This window comes from Molossus molossus, unplaced genomic scaffold, assembly GCF_014108415.1.
Source record: "Molossus molossus isolate mMolMol1 unplaced genomic scaffold, mMolMol1.p scaffold_m16_p_4, whole genome shotgun sequence".
Lineage (NCBI taxonomy): Eukaryota > Metazoa > Chordata > Mammalia > Chiroptera > Molossidae > Molossus > Molossus molossus.
In genome coordinates, this window is record NW_023425377.1 from 48,148,481 (window position 1) to 48,169,669 (window position 21,189).

Consider the following 21,189-nt stretch of genomic DNA (forward strand, 5'->3'; position numbering starts at 1 on the left):
ATAGCAATTTACTATTTAAGGGAAGGTTAAATTGGAAGGTTAATCTGCTCTAAGCAAATATCCTGCATAGTAAACTGATAGATCTGCTTCCTAGAATACCATGACCCTAACTAGTAGGGAGAGAATAAAGCCAGAGATGATCACAGTGACTCCTTCCATACAGAAGACTTGAACAGCCCTGGCCGGTTTGGCTCAGTGGTTGGAGCATTGGCCTGTGGACTGAAGAGTCTGGGGTTCAGTTCCCACTGGGGGCACGTACCTCGGTTGCAGTTTGTCCCCAGCCCTGGGTGGGGTCGTGTGGGTGGTGACCACTCAGTGTGTGTCTCTCACATCGATGTTTCTTTCTCTCACTTCCTCCTTCTCTCCCTCTCACTCTATCTGAGAAAAAAAAAAAAAAAAAAAAAAAGACTTGGACATACAGAAGCTAGAATTCAAGGCCAGGCTCTGGACTCATACTTTGGGTCTGTTTCTCATCCCAGAATATCTTCTTTTTTAAAAAATCCTCACCGGAGGACATTTTTCCATTTCTTGTTCAGATAGAGTGGGAGGGAGAGAGAAGAAGAGAGAGAAACATCGATGTGAAAGGGACAAATCGAGTAGCTGCCACCTGCACGACCCAACCAGGACTGGAGACAAACTGCAACTGAGGTACATGCCCTTAGCAGGAACCAAACCCGGGTCTCTCTGGACCAGAGGCTGATGCTCTAACCGCTGAGCCAAACTGGCCAGGGCCTAGAATATCTTCTCATTGTGAACTAGCAGCCAGGAGAACTGGGTTTTAGTACTGACTCTGCCACTATCTAGTTGTGTGACTTTAGACAAGTTACTCAACTTCTCTGGATCTCTGGTTCTTTATCTGTGCAAAAGGAGATTGAGGTAGATTAGCGCTGTAGCCTCTTATCTGTTCCTCTTGCTGCTGCTTCCTCTGGGCAACAGTAGTTTTTGTGGCTTGGTTCCTCTTCCCTTCTCCCTTATATTTAGGGTCCACAACTGACAATTTAAATAATTTATCCATTTAAAAGATAATTGGGGCTAGGAAACACTGGATTTAATAATCCCTATGATCTTTAATAACTATAAAGATACAAAATCTATAAGGTCCTTCATGATCTGGCCTGTTCTTAACATTCAGATTTCAGCTCAAAATATCACTTCCTCTGAGGCCCTTTCTGAACCTCCTGTCTAAAGAATTGCTCCATTCCAGTCCTGTTTCATTATCTTCATAGCAACTATAGCTCTCTGAAAATATATTGGTGTTTTGTCTTTTTTTCCTCTGCCTTTCTTCCCGTTATAGTGTCAGCTCCATGAGAGCAGGACTTTGTCTGTTTTGTCCATGGCTCTATTCTCAGTACCTAGAAGAGTGGCTTGAACTAATCATGAGCTCCATAAATGTTTGCTGAATTCATGGGGGAAAAGTCTGTGGTCATTCACTGGCTTTCCTTCCTCCCTTCTCATTGAGCTAAAGCGCATTCCAGTGAAAATGTGATTAATACAAGCCCAGTGAGGATCCCCAATTTGACGTGAGGTGGAGAAGGAAACTTTATTCAGTGCAAACAGTGATACATCATGGCGGTAAAAACAGTACTTCTGTGCAACAGCTCAATTGTGATGCAGTATAGCTGTGCAAAAAGCATGGCTGTGAGGCTTCCAGGTGGCCTGGGGCCAGGCCCCTCTTTAGCTAGGGAGCTCTGCTTTGCTCTGCTCCACTCTGGGCTGGTTTGCTCTGCTCTGGTGAAATACCTTTGGTGTTTTTGCTCTAGCCAGGGAAATGCAAAAATGCACTCCCCACACCATGCCACCTGGTTTATATGGACAGAAGTCCCAACCTTTGGTTCCTGATTGGTCCCTCCCATGCAAATGAGGACACTAAATCCTCACAGTTTGATTGGTCTAAAAAGCACTGTCCTGATTGGTAATAATAGAGCCACTCTGATTGGTTACAGCTATACAGCACTGACCATGAAAGTCTCAGTCCTATTGGTTGGAATAGGACACAAGGAATCCCTTTATAAAGGCTGGCTCAGATGGCAGAAACAGAGTATGAGCAGGCACTAGTATAGTGCAGAGTCAAGTAGTTAAGTGGCAGGTAGTCCAGCACTGGCCTCTCCGTGATACATGAGAGAATCTGTGCAGGAATTGCTGCTAGGTGTTGCTTTTAAAAATTTGAGCTCAGTTAGCCACCAGGAGCCCTTCTTAGTCCTCAGGGTTCACACCTATATGTACCAGGCATATTCACTCATTGTTCCTCTTGGTCTCATCCTATAAAAACTGCTTCAAGGTGTTAACTTTAACTTCCACTTACTACCCCCGGTCTCTTATTGTTTAATCTCGCCTCAAACCCCTTATTCCAGGAAACCAAAGATTATCGCTCTGGCCAGGTGGAACAGTATCCTGAAACCCCCAACCAAACCTAAACAGCTGCTCGACAAGAAGAACAACTCTCAGAAAGACCCCAGCCCCGACCAATCAAGGATGACTGCAACTTCTCAGCAGGGCAACCACCCACCCCAGCCCTAAGTTTAAAAACCCTTAGTCTGGCCCTGGCTGGTTTGGCTCAGCAGTTAGAGCATCAGCCTGCGGTCCAGAGAGACCTGGATTCAGTTCCCACTAAGGGCATGTACCTCGGTTGCAGTTTGTCCCTGGCCCTGGTTGGGTCATGTGGGTGGCAACCACTCGATGGGTCCCTTTCACGTCGATGTTTCTCTCTCTCTCTTCCTCTCTCTCCCTCCCACTCTATCTGAACAAAAAATGAAAAAATGTCTTCGGGTGAGGATAAAACAAAAACAAAAACAAAAAACTCTTAGTCTGTACGAACTGGCTGCTGCGCTCTACTTGGAGGCAGCCCGGCAGGTATTTCTCTCAATAAACCTGCACTTCCTGGTTACTCAGCTACATCCCGTTTTTACATAATGGTGCCAAAACCTGGGGTGTGAGCTTGGTAGCCTGGACATTCCCTGGCACAGACCACCCTTACTACCTGGGAAGCAGTGGGCTGCGGCAGCTTGCCCGGGCTAACTCCCAGATTCTGGGTGGACTATGGTTTGGGTTGATTGGCTGGCTCTAATCTGTCCCGGACTCCCTCCTACCTGCTGAACAAGGAGGTAGGGAATTTCTTCCTGCCCTCTCCGGTGGACCTTCCAAATTTTAAGCCCCTGCACTCTCTCTCTCTCACACACTCTCTCCTCTATTCTCCCTTATTTTTTCACATATGCACGATTTCAATTTTGACTCATCCCTATCTACCGAGTGGCCCGTATGTCTTGCTCTCACCTCGAAATCTAGGTACCTAGTTGGGTCTCTCACTACTCAGACATTCAAGTTGGGGTGACGACTCCTTTTTTTTTTTTTTTTAAATATATATATATTTCTTTTTATCCTCACCCAAGGACATTTTTCCATTTTTTTATTCAGATAAAGTGGGAGGGAGAGATAAACATCAACATGAAAGGGACACATTGAGTGGCTGCCACCCGCACAACCCAACCAGAGCCGGGGACAAACTGCAATCGAAATACATGCCCTTAGTGGGAACCGAACCCGGGTCTGTCTGACCGTAGGTCGATGCTCTAACTGCTGAGCCAAAATGGCCAGGGCTGACGACTCCTTCTTGATCTGTACTTCCTACAGGCTTGTCCTCCCAAGGCCTTGATTGGAGACGGGGACACCCTCTCCTGTCATTGCCTCTCTACGAAATGGGGTCATCTCAATCGAAACCACCTCATTCAAGCCCCCTTGGCTGTCTACTGAAAAATCTACCTTGGCCTCTCTGATTTGAGGCCCCGCAAACTCATATTCCTCTGCAATATGACCTGGCCCCAATATAAACTCGACAATAACTCTCTATGGCCAGAAAATGGCACTTTTGACTTCAATATTTTAAGAGACTTAGATCATTTCTGCCACTGGACAGGCAAGGCCTCAGAAATTTCTTACGTGCAGGCTTTCTTCTCTCTCTGCTCACACCCTTCCCTTTGCTCCACCTGCTCCACATACCAAGTCCTTCTAGCTTGATCCCCAAGCCCTCTGCCTTTGACGGATTCTTTTGACTCTCAAGACCACTCGGTCCCCACTCCTCCTCCTCCTCCTCCTGCCCCAGATACACCCCCTTCTTTCACTGCACCAACTGCTCCACCTCCGCCTTATCCAAATACCTCTTCTCTTCCATCAGACGAGCCTTCCCTCACATCCCTCCCCTTTATCCATTCACGTAAGCCTCCCCATCCTGGCCTATATCCATGCCATGAGGTTGTGAGAGCTGAGGGGATAGTCCGCGTAGCCATCCCCTTCTCCCTCTCTGACTTATCCCAAATTGAACGCTGCCTTGGCTCCTTCTCCTCTGATCCTGACACCTACATCAAGGAGTTCCGATACCTCACTCAATCCTATGATCTTACCTGGCACGATCTTTCTATCATCCTTACTTCCTCCCTCTCTGCACACGATGTGTCAGGTGTGGGCGACCTCCCAGCAAGTAGCAGATGAAGCACATGCCCAGGACAATAACCTCCCTCTCGGGGGGGTGGGGGGAGAACAGTTCCCCCCAATGACCCAAATTGGAACTATCAGATTGACCATGCTAATTGTAGGGAACATGACCATCTTATAGACTACCTTCTTCAGGCCTTAGAAAAACTTGCCAATAAGGCCGTCAATTATGACAAAATCAAAGAAATCATTCAGAGGCCCCAAGAAAATCTGGGAGAATTCCTAGAATGACTCTCCCAGGCCTTTCAGATACACTCGTATGGACCCCACCTACCCAGCTGGGACCACCCTCCTCCACTCCCATTCTGCTTCTGACATTAGAAGCAAACTCAAAAAACTTGAGGACGGACATGAGACACCTCAGAGAGAGCTCTTACATATTGCCTTTAAGGTCTTTAACAACCAGGAGGAAATGGAGAGAGAAGAGCAACAGAAAAGACAACAGGAGAACTACCTTATGCTAGCAAAGGCCCTTCAAGGGAACACTGGGGCCAAGGCTCTAGGGGACAACCTCCTCAGTCAAGTCCTCCTGATCCCTGCTTCAAATGCAAACAAATGGGCCACTGAGCGAGACAGTGCCCAAACCCTTGCCCCCCACCGGGGCCTTGCCCACACGGTCACCACTAGGGCCACTGGGGAATTGATTGCCCTGAGTGCCAAAGGGCATTCAGGTCGACCTTTCCCAACAACGCCTCATCCAGGTCAGTAACAGACTTTCTGGGACTGGTGACAGAGGACTGAGGAGGCCCTGGGACATGGGCCCCAGTACACATCACCAACAGTGAGCCCAGGGTAAACCTTCGCATAGCAGGTAAGGAAATCTCCTTCCTCATAGACACTGGGGCCACCTTCTCCACCCTCCCGGAATTAATGGCTCTCTCCGCTTTTCTCAAACCTTCATAGTGGGAGTCTCAGGTCAGTGCTCCTGCCCCTTCATTACCCCTCCTGTAACTTGTATCTTAGAAGGAACTTCATTTACACATCAATTCCTAGTCATGCCCCAATGCCCCACCCCCCTCTTAGGACAGGATATCTTAAGCAAATTCCATACTACCCTCCAACTCTTCCCTCCAGAGGCCTACAATTGTTTCTCAAAAAATCACACCCTGGCCGGTTTGGCTCAGCGGTTAGAGCGTCGGCCTGCGGTCCAGAGAGACCCGGGTTCGGTTCCCGCTAAGGGTATGTACCTCGGTTGCGGTTTGTCCCCGGCCCTGGTTGGGTCCTGTGGGTGGCAACCACTCGATGTGTCCCTTTCTCGTCGATGTTTCTTTCTCTCTCCCTCCCACTGTATCTGAACAAAATATCAAAAAAAAAGGTCCTCGAGTGAGGACTAAAAAAAAAAAAAAAAAATCAGAATATTCTGGTTGCTGGACGACAGCCACACCCACGATTCCTCCAATTCCTCCCCTTCCTTTCCCATTTCCCCCTCTATTGTTAATCCTCAGGTCTGGGACACTAGCCAGCTCTCCATAGCTACTTACCAGCCCCCCATCAAAATGTCCCTTAAAAACATCTCTTTTTCGCCCTGGCTGGTTTGGCTCAGCGGTTAGAGCGATGATCTGTGGTCCGGAGAGGCCCGGGTTCAGTTCCTGCTAAGGGCATGTACCTCGGTTGCAGTTTGTCCCCAGCCCTGGTTGGGTCCTGTGGGTGGCAACCACTCGATGTGTCCCTTTCTCGTCTCTCTCCCTCCCGCTTTATCTGAATTAAAAAAAAAAAAAAATGGAAAAATGTCCTCGAGTGAGGATAAAAAAAACAACATATCTCTTTTTCCTAATGTACCCCAGTACCCCATTTCTCAAAAATATCTACAGGGCCTAAAACCCCTCATCTCCAAATTTCTAACCTCAGGACTTTTAATCCCCTTTTTAATATAATTGCCCCACTCCTTAGCCCACTGATAATTATCTGCCTCCTCCTCTTGCTTATTCCCTGTTTCCTAAAATTTTGCAAACATGGGTTACCGAACTCGCCAGGGTAGCCCACTACCAACTACTACTCCAAATTTATACCCCTCTACCCCAGGGTGACCCCCCAGGAGGAGCAGCCCACAGGAAGATCAGCAGGAAGTAGATACAGAAGAACACTCGTGCCTGAGAGGCCCTCCCTAGGGGTCAACCCAAAATTTCAATCAACACAAACTTTTTTTAACCTTCCAACTTATACTAAGAGTGGAGAAATGTTAACTTTAACTTCCATATTACTACCCTCAGCCTCTTATTGTTTAACCTTGCCCCAAGCCCCTTATTCCAGGAAACCAAAGCTTATCGCTCCGGCCAGGTGGAACAGTATCCACCTGAAACCCCCACCCAAACCTAAACAGCCGCTCAAGGAGAAAACAACTCTTGGAAAGACCCCAGCCCAGACCAATCAAGGATGACCATGACTCCTCGGCTGAATGCCCACCCACCCCAGCCCTAAATTTAAAAATCCTTAGTCTGGACGAGCCAGTTGCTATTTTCTCCCTAGAGGTAGCCCAGCAGGTCTTTCCCTCAATAAACCTGCACCCTTCTGGTTACTCAGCACCACCTTGTTCTTACAGTAGTGGTGAGATTTACTGGAATAGAAATAAAAGACTGGCCCCAGGTTCCCAGTGTCTCATCTTTGTCCATCCTGCTGAAACCAGGATGTGAAGTATCTCATTGTGGTCTTGATTTGCATTTCCTCAATGGCTAATTATAGCTGAGCATCTTTTTTCATCTTCTTTGGAGAAATGTCTATTCAGCTCCTTAGCCCTTTTTTTGTTGTTGTTAATCTTCACTTGAGGATATTTTTCCACTTATTTTTTTAGATAGAGTGGAAGGGAGGGAGGGAGGAGGGAGGGGGGGAGGGAGGGAGAGAGAGAGAGAGAGAGAGAGGAGAGAGACAGATCTATTGGGTCCAGGGATCAAATCTGAAACTCAGGTATGTGCCTTTGACCAGAATCGAACTTAAGACCAGAGGCCCACAGGCCAATGCTCTAACCAAACTGGTCAGAACCTTAGCCCATTTTTTAAATTGACTTATTTATCTTTCTATTATTGAGTTATAGGAGTTATTAGTATATTCTAGATACAAATATCTTTTTAGATATATGATTTGCAAAGATTTTCTCTCATTCCATGGCTTATGTTTTCACTTTCTTGATGGCATTATTTCAAGCAGAAAAGTTTTAATTTTTAATTTTTTTTTCTTTTATAGATTTTACAGAGAGAGAGAGATAGAAACATTAATGAGAGAGAACATCAATTGGCTGCCTCCTGCATGCCCTCCACTGGGGGTTTGGCCCACAACCTGGGCATGTGCCCTGACTGGGAATCAAACCAGTGAACTATTGGTGCAAGTGATGACACTCGATCCACTGAGCCACACTGGCTGGGTGATTTTTACCTAATTTTTTTTTTTTTTTTTTATCCTCACCCGAGGATATTTTTCCATTTTTTGTACAGATAGAGTGGGAGGGAGAGAGAGGAAGGGAGAGAGAGTGAGAAACATCGATGTGAAGGCACACATCGAGTGGCTGCCACCCGCACGACCAACCAGGGCCGGGGACAAACTGCAACCGAAGTACGTGCCCTTAGCGGGAACCGAACCCGGGTCTCTCCGGACCGCAGGCTGACACTCTAACCGCTGAGCCAAACTGGCCAGGGCTTGCTTTTTTTTTTTTTTTTTTTTTTTTTTAATCCTCATCCGAGGACATTTTTCCATTTTTTGTACAGACAGAGTGGGAGGGAGAGGAAGAGAGAGAGAGGGAAACATCGATGTGAAAGGGACACATCGAGTGGTTGCCACCCTCATCACCCAACCAGGGCCGGGGACAAACTGCAACCGAGGTACATGCCCTTAGCAGGAACCGAACCCGGGCCTCTCCGGACCACAGGTGGACGCTCTAACCGCTGAGCCAAACCGGCCAGGGCGATTTTTGCGCATATATATATATATATATGTGTGTGTGTGTGTGTGTGTGTGTATATATATATATACATATATATATATATGTATTTATTGTCACCTGAGTACATTTTTTTTCCATTTTTTGTTCAGGTAGAGTGGAAGGGAGAGAGAGGAAGAGAAAGAGAGAGAAACATCGACGTGAAAGAGACACATCAAGTGGCTGTCACCCGCACGACCAACCAGGGCCGGGGACAAACTGCAACCGAGGTATGTGCCCTTAGCGGAAACCGAACCTGGGTCTCTCTGGACTGCAGGCTGACACTCTAACCGCCGAGCCAAAACAACCAGGGCTGCATATATTTTTACAAATGATAGTAGTCTATAGTTTTCTGTCTTTGGCTTTAGCATTAAGAAAATACAGGCTTCATAGAATGGGTTAGAAAGTGTTCCTTCATCTTCTATTTTTTGTTTGTGAAAAATTGCTGTTACCAGACAGGAACTGGGCCTGGAGCCGGTCTGTCTTGGCGGGCCTGAATAAACCTCTTTCCTCTTGCATCAGCACCTATCTCATGAGTTTGGCTTTTGTTGTGGGAGGCAGCTGAACCTGTATTTTCAGGTAGAGTTTTTGGTGACTCCACTGGGACATCATGAACCTTGGTAAGTCCCAGAGGGCTCAGTCTGGGGACCCAGCTGCCTGTGGCAGGCCAACGTCAGGAGCCAGACTGTGAAGACTTCCCAGCAGCTACCAAGAGCTTTTCTTAGGAAATTTCCTTGCACTCCTCTTCACAGTGTCAGGCCCCTGAAACACTTGACTGGTGAAAGGAAATGAATTTCTGGGGAGTAGACAAACCCCCAGACTGGGAAGTTGAACCAGAATGCACACCAGGGGTCCTCTATCCCAGCCTCTTGGGCTTCATGCCACTGACATGTGCTGACAAAGTTTTAATGAGCCAGCCATGTACAATGAATAACTGGGACACTGCTACCTTGTGGAGATCGCTGCAGCCAAGAGATTATGAACATATGCTGGCAAAGTTTTGATGAGCCAGCCATGTATCTTTGCCACTTGGGCTTCATGCCATTTGAGTCTGCTCAGGAATGCTTGTGGTATCAGCTTGCAGAAGATCAGATGCTAAGACTACTTGTGAGTGCTCATTTGGACTAATGGAATTGTGGATCCAAGTTTTTTTCATATGTTCCCACTTTGTCAGGGGTCTTTCTATGGTTATGGTTTTGGGTTTGTACTTTTGTACCATCAGTGGTTGTTCTGTTTCAACTCCTGAAGTGAGCCCACTGGGCTGAATTTTAGCAGATTACAATCCAATGACTAAGAAAGAATTGTAACACTAGAATAACTGAGTTTTCTCTTGTAACACCGCTTGGCCTATGTATACTTTGACTATGGGGGAAAATGGCTCCTAAATGGTTTCTGAAATTACTGTACCCATCATATAATTGGAATTGTTTTGTCAATGGTAAGGAAAATGGGACAAAATCCCTTATGTCCAGTCATTTATGTATTTGTACAATAAGGATTTGGCAAAGATACAGAGAAAGGAATTGGCTTCAAAACCTCTCTGTGGCCCCGGACAGCATGGTTCAGTGGTTAGAGTGTCACCCTTGCACTGAAGTGTCACAATTTCAATTCCTGTTCAAGGGCAGGTACCTGGGTTGCAGGTTTGTTTACCGGCTCTGGTTGGATCACATGCAGGAGGCAACCAATCACTGTATCTCTCTCATATCAATGTTTCTCTCTCTCTCTCTCTCTCTCTCTCTCTCTCTCTCTCTCTCTCTCCACTCCCCCTTTCCCTCTTTCTACTCTCTCTAAAAATCAATGGAAAAATATCCCTGGGTGAGGATTAACAAAAACAAAGACAAATAACCTTTCTGTTATAGTAAGACATAGGAAGAAAAGGAAAATGAGGAGTTGAGTCTCTCTAATGCCCTGAACCTGGGAAACCTGAGATTAGCAGCAGGAAGATGTTCCTTACCACCCTTGATAGATACCCTTGAAATAGGGCCCAGAGGGGCAATATTCTCACCCCTGTATGATAAAGGAATGGTCTCCCCCTCAAAGACCCAGCAGGGCACACAATTTGGCCAGGGAGCATCCCAATTCAGAGTGGGGCAATTCTTTTTGAGGCAATACCCTGTAGGTGGAATAAACCAGGAAAGCCAGCCTGCTGACCACTACTGGGTCCATACTCCATTTTCCAGATTTATTGAATTGGAAGAATTCCAACACCTCATATGAGGAGGATTCTCAGAAAATGGCAGATCTTACCTCCATTTTTGCCACTCACCATCCAAACTGGGCAGACATACACTATGCTTAATATCCTGCTAACAACAGATGATAGCAGCTACCCATAACATCTTACAGAATGCAGCAAAATTCACTCTGGGGCAATCTACCACATCAGGTCTTTTTATTTATTTATTTATTTATTTATTTATTTATTTATTTATTTATTTATTTTCTTTATTGATTTTAGAGACAGAGGAAGTGAGAGGGAGAGAGAGAGAGAGAAACATCAATGAGAGAGAACATCAATTGGCCACCTCCTCCATGCCCCTCAATGGAAATTTGGCCCACAACCTAGGCATGTGCCCTGACTAGGAATTGAACCGGTGACCTCTTGGTGCATGGGTCAACACTCAACCACTGAGCCACACCAGCCAGGCCCACATCAGGTATAACATTTTTGTTGTTGTTGTTAATCCTCACCCAAGGATATTTTTCCATTGATTTTTACATAGAGTGAAAGGGAGGGGGAGAAGGAGACATCTATGTGAGAGAGACAAATCAATTGGTTCCTCCTGCATTACCCCAACCAGGGCAGGGAAATCTAACCCTCGACTCTTCAGTCTGAGGACCAACACACTAACCACTTAGCCACACTGGCCAGGGCCAGGTCTTAACTTTATTAAAACAGAAAAGAGAGTATTGGCTGATGACAGGGTGCATGGAAAAATATCAGGCCATTTTATTAGACAACCTAAATGTTATCTTATAAACCACCACAACCTTAAACCCAGCCACCCTATTCCTGGACTCAGAGGGAAGCTCAGACTTCCAACATGAATTGCTTAAAAATTCTTGACAAGGTTTGTTCCAGCAAATCAGATCTATTGGACCACCCGCTGACAGAACCTGACTGGGAATTATATATAGATGCAAACAGCTTCATGGAGAATGGTCAATGACAAGCTGGGTATGCGGAAGTCACCATAGACAAGGTAATAAAAGCGCAGGCCCTTGCTGTAGGAACCTCAGCACAAAAGGCTGAACTGATAGTCCTCACCAGCACCTCAGAATTATCCAAGGGAAAGAATGTTGACATCTACACAGACTCTAAACATGTTTTCATGGGGCAATGTGAAAAGAGGGCTCTTAACCTTAGGGAATAAGCATATCAAACATACAAAAGAGATTTAAATCTACTGAACCAGATTGCCATAATGCACTGCCCAGGACACCAGAAGGATGGTTCCCAAACAAGCCCGGGGAATGAAACTGCCAATAAAGCAACAAGACAAGCCACCTGAGGGCCTCTACTTCTTGGGGCTTTAATTACCCACCTGGGCTGGACTTGTTAGAATTTAAACTCCATTACACAGAGTGAGATGAGGAGTGATTTTGTAAATGGGGATTCTCTAACACTAACCCTGACTCTATAAGGAAGATCAACACTTGTGGTATGATCTTACTCCCTGAAGCTCTAGTATACCCCATCCTCAAACACCTACATGAAGGGACCCATTATGGAAGAGATGCTTTAATAGATCTCGTTAGATCCCATTTGAAGGACTCTTGTTTACAAAGGACCATTCAGAAGATTATCCAAGCCTGTCAAATATGCACTCAAAACAATCCTAAGACAGAATGTGGCCCAACAGGAAAAGGAATATAATATAAAAGGATACACCCATTTGAGGACTGGCAAGTTGATTTTACACAGATGCCTAAAACCATAGGAAACTACATTTTTATTAGTTTTTTTAGACACCTTTTCTAGAGGCATACCCCACTAGAACTGAGAAGGCAACTGAGGTAGCAAAATTTCTACTCAAAGAAACAATCCCTAAAGTTTGGACTTCCTTACAGCATTCAAAGTGACAATAGACCATCATTTACTTCAGAAATCTTCCAGAAAATAGGACAGACACTACAGATTCAATGGAAACTAGATATATCTTGGAGACCCCAATCAATGGGGAAGACTAAGAAAATTAATTATACAATAAAGAAGACCCTGGCAAAAATATGCTAGGAAACACATTTGAACCATTTGAACACAATTGGGACTAGGCACTTTCTATTGTCTTGCTCTGAATTAGGGTAGCACCTTGAAGTGAGCTTAAATTAAGCCATTTTGAAATAGTGTATAGTAGACACTTCCAAGTTTCTGTTTTAGAAACACCTCCTTTAGATTTAGAACACAAATAAAAAATAAATATGTGCAACATTTAGGGCAAACACTAACAACTTTGCACAAGTTTACTCATTGCAGATCTATCTACCTGTCTGATGAGCCCTTATACCCGTTCCAGCCAGGAGACTGAGTCTTACTAAAGATCTAGAAGACTCAATGTCCAGAACAGCAACTAGCCAAGTAATAGACCAGTTCCTATGATGTCCTGCTGAGGACATGCTTTCCTAAAACTCATGGGAATCAAGCCTTGGGTCCACCACACACAGATAAAGGGGTACCACCTGAGGAACACTCAGATGTTACTACTCCAAGGGAAAGCTGGACCTGCACTCTTGAAAGAGATTTAAAATTCCTTGTTTGGAAAGGGACAGCACCTCCCAAAGGTCTTACTTTGGAAGCCCATCTGCAGCATCACCTCTTAAAATATGAAGGAGTCTACCAGTTTTGCTTGTTCAGTGGTACCATCCTCTAGACACTGTATATGCTGCCTTCTGAAGGCAGCAATCCTTCTCCATCACATAAAGGTTTCCCTTTATTCTTGGCAACTTTCTTTTTTTAATAGATAGCAAGAATCACTGGACACAGAGATAGGTAAGACTATGTCCTTTGACAGCAGGAAGAAACTACAGAAGATGAAATCTCCATCCATTTATCCTTGTAAGATTACGAGGGACCAGAGTTTGAAGAGCGGAATTGTTACTGTAGATAGTCAGAACACGGGAAGATGGCAGCAGGGTAGGCATGGGCCCAGCTATGCAGAGGACACGGGTGCACCTGTATCCAGGGGTGCCCTGAAGATTCCAACCAGCTCCTCTCATGTGCAGGTGCTGTGTCCAACATTGAGAGGTGGGTTGAGAGCTGTGGTATATCCAGGCTTCCTGATAGCTAGTCCTGCAACACCCTTCTCCCCACTGACTCTGATACCATAGACAGTCAGGGAGCACCAGGGAGTCTCCCCCATTGGCTAAGATGATACAGGGGGCAGTTCTTACACTGAGAGCACCAAAGGCTAGAAAGACGAATGGTTAGGGTCCAAGCATGCCAAAAGTTAGCAAGATAATTAAATTAAAAAACCTTCCCCGCCCTGTCCCTATAAGAACTGGGGGCTTGAGCAGGAAGGGGGGATGGTTTTTGAGACAGGAATCCACCATTCTCCTAGGTCACGGCACCTGAATAAACCTCTTTCCTTTTTTTTTTTTTTTTTTTATCACCCGAGGATATTTTTCCATTTTTTGTACAGATAGAGTGGGCGGGAGAGAGAGGAAGGGAGAGAGAGTGAGAAACATCGACGTGAAGGGACACATCGAGTGGCTGCCACCCGCACGACCAACCAGGGCCGGGGACAAACTGCAACCGAAGTACGTGCCCTTAGCGGGAACCGAACCCGGGTCTCTCTGGACCGCAGGCCGACGCTCTAACCGCTGAGCCAAACTGGCCAGGGCTAAACCTCTTTCCTTTTGCATCAGCTCCTGTCTCACACGTTTGGCTCTCATTTAGGCTGGCAACCAAACTGTTTTTGGTTTCAACACTGCCTTACTGTTGTTTGATCTCACCAAGCTTCTTCTAGTCTTTTTCTTCTCCCTGAAACTCTTCATTCTTTGACTAGCAACTCCTATTCATCATTCTGACTCAGTTCTAGTGCTGTCACTTCTTTAGGGAAGCCTTCTCTGACCCCCTCCCTATCTGACTAGATTTAGTATCTCTTTTATAAACTCTCATACATCCCCTACTGTTCCTTAGAAATGCTTATGATAATTGCATTTATGCGCTTATTTAATTTTTCAAATATCTATCTCCCTTATTAAGCTTTAAGATCCTGAGGGCAAGGTCTGTATCTCTAGCATCTAGGACCATACAGTAACCACATAGTAAATATTTGGAAGATGTTTTTGAATAAATGGATTCATTAAAAAAGTAATTTCAAAAGAGAAAGAATGCAGCATTAAACTAATTTTTTGTTTCTTCAATCCTCACCCAAGGATATGTTTTATTGATTTTAGAGAGAGGAAGGGAGGGAGAGAGATCAATGTAAGAGAGAAACATTGATCAGTTGCCTTCCATACATGTCTTGACTGGGACTAAACCTGTAACCTAGGTATGTGCCCTGATTGGGAATCAAACTTGCAACATTTTGTTGTACCAGAGGATGCTCCAACCAACTGAGCAACCCAGCCAGCGCCAGGGCTAAACTAATTTTAAGAAAAAGAGAGAGGACTATGGCATATGTGAAATAGATTTCCCATGTCGATCCCTACAACACTATGTAAATTCTCAGGCATCTGCTTGCTTTACCTATGGGCTCACAACTGCTTCCTTTTTTTGCATATCATGCCCAGGTACTAATCCAAAATCTAGTAGAAAAACGCTTCCTTTTTTTAAAAAAAATTTTCCTTTATTGATTTGAGAAAGAAAGGAAGGGAAAGGGACAGAGAGATAGAAGCATCGATAAGACAGAACATCGATAGGCTGCCCCCTGCATGCCTCCCACTGGGGATTTGGCCCACAACCTGGGCATGTGCCCTGACCGAGAATTGAACCAGTGACCTCTTGGTTCATGGGCTGATGCTCAACCACTGAGCCACACCAGCTGAGTAGAAAAATCCTTTATTGCCCTGGCCAGTTTGGCTCAGCGGTAGAGTGTTGGCCCACAGACCAGAGAGTCCTGGGCTTGGTTCCCGCTAAGGGCACGTACCTTGGTTGCAGTTTTTCCCCTGCCCTGGTTGGGGTTGTGTGGGTGGCAGACACTCAATGTGTCTCTCTCACATCGATGTTTCTCTCTCTTCCCCCCTCTCTCCCTCCTGCTCTATCTGAAGATGGATGCAAAGGTGTCCTCAGGTGAGGATAAAAAAGAAAAACTCTTTCTTTTAAAATGTACGTTTTGAAGAATGTATTCTACTTAGATAGCATTTAATAGGATTTAAAAAAAATCCTCACCTGAGGATATTTTTCCATTGATTTGCAGACAGAGAGGGAGGGAGAAAGGAGAGAGAGAGAAACATCAATTGATTGCCTCTCTCATGACGGTGACCAGGGATGGCAATCGAACCTGAAACTGAGTTATGTGCCCTTGGCTGGGAATCAGACCCACGACTCTTTGGTTCAAGGGCTGACACTCTAACCATTGAGCAAAACTGACCAGGGTCATTTAATACCTTCTTCTTCTTTTTTTTAATCCTCACCTGGGAACATTTCTTGTTCAGATAGAGTGGGAGGGAGAGAGAGGAAGAGAGAGAAATATCGATGTGAAACAGACACATCGAGTGGTTGCCACCCGCATGACCCAACCAGGGCCGGGGACAAACTGCAACCGAGGTACGTGCCCTTAGCGGGAACCGAACCCAGGTCTCTCTGGACCACAGGTGAGCCAAACCGGCCAGGGCAATAACTTTAAACAAAAAGATTTTAAATAGATTTTTTAGAAAGAGAGGAAGTGAGAGAGAGAAAGAGAAAGAGAGAGAAACATCCATGTGAGAGCATCAATCAGCTGCCTCCTACATACCTCCTACCAGGGATTGGGCCCACAACCCAGGCATGTTCCCTAACCAGTAATCAAATCAGCAACCTTTTGTTGCATAGGATGATGCCCAACCAACTGAGTCACACCAGCCAGGGCTTAATACCTTTTAATAGCCACTTACTTCCAGGTATAAGCCTTTAGTTTCTCCTTCTGTAATAGATGATATTTTCTCTCACGCAAGTTTGTTGTGAGGGTTATAACCCTCACAGTAGGCATTCAATAAACACTACCATTACCATCACCATTATTATTTTACAAGTCTGCTTTACTCACATAGCAAGATCGTCCTGGTGACATGAAGCAAACAATATTGCCTCACTTTGTGTGTAACCAAGAAGTGAAACACACTGAACACGTGACAAATGTTTTACCCCATATATGACTATTAACCCATTATTTATATATCATGCCACAGTAGATAACAAACTCCAATATGACTTCGGCAAGCATTGTACAAAGATGTTCAGTCTGACAGATAGGGCAGGATAACCTTGGCAGTGGTTTGTTTCTCTATTCATTCAGCAAATAGTCACTGACCCTTACTTTGTGCCAGGCATTTTCTTAGACATTAGATACAGTGGTGAAGAAGACAGTCCCTACTTTCAGGGAGCTAAAAGTCTTATGGGAGAAGTGGAGAGCATTGTAACCCACCTACTGGTGGATTGTTAAGAGTAAATGCTGGGAAGTCAGTTGAGATTGTTGTGTGGTTCTTCATTTCTTTTGCATCCTTGACTTCACCCATGCTATTCTTCCTTGGACCTCCTCCCACCCCTTTTACCTGGCTAACTCTTGCTTCAAGACTCATTTCAGGTGTCACTTCCTCATGAAGCATTCCAATTCCCCCATCAACCATATGAGGCTGGATTATGTGCTCCCATTTCTTCTAATTCCCCCAAATATAGACACAAACAAGACATAATATGAAATAAAACTTTATTGAAGACTTCAGGATAACAAATTTCGGTGTGGCATCTACACTGCAAAAGAAACCATTAACAAAATGAAAAGGGAACCCAATGTATGGAAGAACATATTCATCAATGATACATCTGATGAAGGGTTAATCTCCAAACTATATAAAGAACTTATACAACTCAACACCAGGAAGACAAACATTCCAATTAAAAAATGGACAAAGAGCCCTGGCCAGTTTGGCTCAGCGGTTAGAGCGTCGGCCTGCGGTCCGGAGAGACCCGGGTTCGGTTTCCACTAAGGGCACGTACTTCGGTTGCAGTTTGTCCCCGGCCCTGGTTGGTCGTGCAGGTGGCAGCCACTCGATGTGTCCCTTCACGTCGATGTTTCTCTCTCTCTCCCCCTTCCTCTCTCTCCCTCCCACTCTATCTGTACAAAAAATGGAAAAATATCCTCGGGTGAGGATAAAAAAAAAAAAAAAATGGACAAAGAACCTGAATAGATACTTTTCCAAAGAGGACATACAGATGGTCAATAGACATATGAAAAAATGCTCATTGTCACTAATCATCAGAGAGATTAAAATGAAAACTACAATCAGGTATCACCTCACACCTGCCAGAATGACTACCATCAATAAATCAACAAACAACAAATGTTGGTTTGGATGTAGAGAAAAGGGAACCAGCATTGTTCGTGGGAATGCAGACTGGTGCAGTCACTGTGGAAAACAATGTGGTGTTCCTCAGAAAATTAAAAATAAAACTACCTTTTAACCCAGTGATTCCACTTCTGGGAATATATCCTAAGAATCCCAAAATATCAATCAGAAAGAATATGTGCACCCTTATGTTCATGTTCATAGCAGCATTATATAAAAAAGCTGTGGCACGTTTACACAGTAGAATACTACATGCCTGTAAAGAAGAAGGAACTCTTTCCCTTGGCAGTGGCATGGATGGACCTGGAGATTACTATGCTAAGCAAAATAAGCCAGTCAGAGAAAGACAAATACCATATGATGTCACTCATATGTGGAATCTAATGAACAAAATTAATTGATGCACAAAATAGATCCAGAGACAGGGCTACATGGAACAGACTAATAGATATCATGGGGTGGGGGGACTGGATAAAAGAAGGTGAAGCAGTTAGCCAAAGAATGTATATGCAGGCAACGGTGTGGTGAAGGCCAGAGGGGGCAAATTCATGGAAACAGAAAGTAGAATAGGAAGCTGGAATTACAACTAAGATAGGGGCAGGTGTGGGAAGAAGCAACAGAGGGGCAGCTTGCGAGGACCATATAACCAGGGACACTGATTGGATCCCGGTAGGATTTCGGAGGTGCGAGAGGGGGGCTGGGAGCCGACGGACAGCAGCAGCCTTGGCTGTGAGCAGCGCCCTCATTCTCAGGGTTATACTCCCAAGCAGTTCCACAGCGCAAAGCCGGGACAGACCCTAAAATAGCCACAGCCATTCACCTTGGGCTCCAGCAGAGGGAGAGAAGACTGGACTGGAACTATGTGGGGACACTTGGGATTTGGAGGGCGCTCAGAGCTTTTGCTGAGTTGCGGCCACGCAGGACAGTAGCCATCTTACTCCTTCCCAGAGCTCTGGGGAGAGGGGGCAGTCCTTCCCTCAAAGATTCAACCCCACCCAGGTGGGCCATTGAAATGCAAATTTAGGCTTATTAAAAACCAGCATCTGCCCCACCCTTGAGAAATCCTTACCCTGTGCACCTGAGGGAGTTTTTCATTCAACTGAGAACCCAAGGATCTTTTATTTTATTTTATTATTATTTTTTTAATCTTTATTGCTGAATGTATTACAGATGTTCCTTATTTTCCCCCCATTGACCCCCTCCTCCCCACTCCCGCCCCCCTTCGGCCTTTTCCCACACTGTTGTCTGTGTCCATTGGTTATGCATACAAGTTCTTTGGTTTATTTCTTCCCATCCCCAAACCCCTTTCCCTTTGAGGTTTGTCAGTCTAGCAACTAATTTGTACTTCTTAATCCCTTCACCTTTTTCACCCATTCCCCCAACTCCCCTCCCATCTGACAACCAACAAAATGTTCTCTGTATCTATAAGAATGTTTCTGTTCTGCATGTTCATTTTGTTTGTAGATTCAATTGTTGATAGCTGTGTATTCATTGCCATTTTTTTGTTCATATATTTTATCTTTTTCTTCAAAAACACCCATCATTTCATATAATAAGGGTTGGGTGGTAATGAACTCCTTTCACTTTTTCTTGTCTAGAAAACTCTTTATATGGCCAACAATTCCAAATGACATCTTTGAAGGATAGAGTAATCTGGGTTGTAGATTCTTGCTTTTCATCACTCTGAGTATTTCTTGCCACTCCCTTCTGGCCTGCATAGTTTCTTTTCAGAAATCAGCTGACAGCCTAATGGGTAACTAACTGCTTTTCTCTTGATGCTTCTAAGATTCTCTCTTTGTCTTGAACCTTTTGCATTTTGATGATGATGTGTCTTGGTGTGGGCCTCTTGGGGTTCACCTTGTTTGGGACTCTCTGTGCTTCCTCGACTTGTATGTCTGTTTCCTTCACCAAGTTAGGAAAGTTTTCTGCCATTATTGTTTCAAACAGGTTTTCAATTTCTCGTTCTCTCTCTTCTCCTTCTGGCACCCCCAAGATGCGAATGTTGGCACGCTTGAAGTTGTCCCAGAGGCTCCTTACACTATCCTCATTTTTTGGATTCTTTTTTCTTTTTGCTGTTCTGATTGGGTGTTTTTTGCTTCCTTATGTTCCAAATAGATGGTTTGCTTCTTGGCTTTACCTACTCTGCTATTGAATCTGTAAATTATTCTTTATTTCAGTTAATGCCTCCTTCATTTCTGACTGTGCATCCATCATTACTGACTGGTCCTTTTTTATGCCCTTGAGGCCCTCACTAAGTTCGCTGAGGTTCTCACTAAGTTCATTGAGCATCCTTATAAGCAGTATTTTGAACTCAGCATCTGTCAGGTTGCTTATCTCCATTTCGCTTAGTTCTTTCCCTGGGGTTTTGTTCTGTTCTTTCATTTGGGACCTGTTTCTTTGCCTCCTCATTTTGGCTGCCTCCCTGTGTTTGTTTTTATGTATTACTTAATGAGAGGTATGAGGCTAGCTGAGACCAGATGCTTCTTGTTTCAAAGAATTTAGGAAAATCTGAAGCAGGATCCAAGACAGGCCAATCCTCTGGTTAAGCAACTGGCAATAGCTTAGGTGGGCCTGAAAGTTGGGTGGGGCAGGGCCTCAGAGACTCACCAGGGCAGGACTACCAGTGTGAGCCAGGTTGCTGGAGTCCCAGATAGGGCAGCTGTCTGCCGCCCCAGGGAAGGGCTCACCAAAGGAACAAAGCCCTCTGACAGCATGTCTGTCCCTGAGAAAGCCCCCTCTCCAGCCCTCACTCCAGTGCCAAACAGCTCAGTTCTTCCCTGTATGTCTTTGGTGCCCCTGGAGCTGCCTCCCCCTGCTTAGAGGGAGTGAGTTTGGTAAATCCCTGCATAGGCCCTTTAAGAGGAGCTGCCTGGGGCTCCAGCCACCTCAGCCTCCTTGAGCCTCAGTTCCTGCTGGTTTTTCCAGCCAGAAGTTATGGGGACTTCTCTTCCTAGCACTGGAACCCTGAGCAGGGAACCTGGTGTGGGACGGGGACCCCTCAGTCCTCACGGAGGACCTTCCCAGCCAAGGTATCCTGATTTTCATCCGCCACACATGGGTGTGGGACCAGCCTATCTGCCTCCACCCCTCCTACCAGTCTCAATGTGGCTGCTTCTTTAATTCCGTAGTTGTAGGAATTCCATTCAGCTTGATTTCAGGCCATTTTGAATGATGGTTTTTCTGTAGTTTAGTTGTAACTTTGATGTGGTTGTGAGAGGACGCGATACAGCATTTACCTACGCTGCCATCTTGACCAGAAGTTGAACCCAAGGCTCTTCAAGTACCCACGACTAATAGCCTCCAGAGAA